Genomic DNA, 1,180 nt, shown 5'->3' on the forward strand with positions numbered 1-1,180 from the left:
GAAACTCTGCCAAATCAGACTGGAGCCTGGTGTTGCCATCCGGTTTCACCAGTCCTCAGTCAAATCGTCCAACCCATGCTAGCATGGAAAGCGGACGTTAAACGATGATGATGATGATGATGAAACCAATGGTCATTCTCTGACCAGCCAATAACAGATAACCTAAATATATATATATATATATATTTATAAATAATACAGAATGGGACAAGGATGCAAAACATCCAGACAGTTAGGTGATACAAGAAAGGGACAAAACATCCAAATAGACGATACAAAGAAAACATGGACAGGTCATTCAGAGTTTTCTCTCTTCAGTCGAGATCCAGATCATTCTTGCAATTTCAGCTGGTTATTCTCGATATTGCTCCAATCTGGCCAGCCCAAAGGAAAAACTAAGCTAAGAGCATTAGATTCCTTGGAAGAAAGAAGCGAATGTATACAAAAACAAGGACAGAAAAAGAACGAACAATGTTACACAAATACAATAAAAATAAAACAGGACATAACAACAGATGTCTTTTGACTAAGGATGAATTAAATTAAGCTGGCGTTGTGGAAATAAGGCCTTACGGCAGGAATACAAGATTTCACAGGCACAGGGAGGAATAACGATGTTGCGCGCACAACGGCCGGCCAAGAAAGAAAGATCATGCTTGGCCAACCCCGGTTACGGGGGAAGAGAAGAGAGAGAGGTAGAGGCAGAGGGACAAAAGAATTAGGAAGGGGCGAGAAAAATGACAGGGACACAGTGAATTATTATGTGTATTCATATGACCACTATTTGTAATTTCATTTATTTAGCTAATACTAATAATGATGCTACTAATAATTATACAAATAGAAGTGAAAATAACAATGGCGAAAGAAATTATGAAGATAGTAGCAATATACTTAGTCCTACCAACCATAATTTCAACCAACAATTAGAATGTATCAGTAATGACGTTACGGTTTTAACTGAAGTTGATGATAGGCCCAACTCCAACAGAAATAATAGTGATCAAGGACATAGTTCATATAATATCAATATGCCTAATGTGGAAAGAATAAGTCCAACTAATAGCACATCAGGATATGAATTAAATAATGATGGTAATAACCAATATATACCTAATAATAGAATTGAAGAATTGATAAATGATATTAGTGTAAATAATTGTAGTAATAATAATAATAG

Source organism: Octopus bimaculoides, chromosome 17 (genome assembly GCF_001194135.2).
Source record: "Octopus bimaculoides isolate UCB-OBI-ISO-001 chromosome 17, ASM119413v2, whole genome shotgun sequence".
Lineage (NCBI taxonomy): Eukaryota > Metazoa > Mollusca > Cephalopoda > Octopoda > Octopodidae > Octopus > Octopus bimaculoides.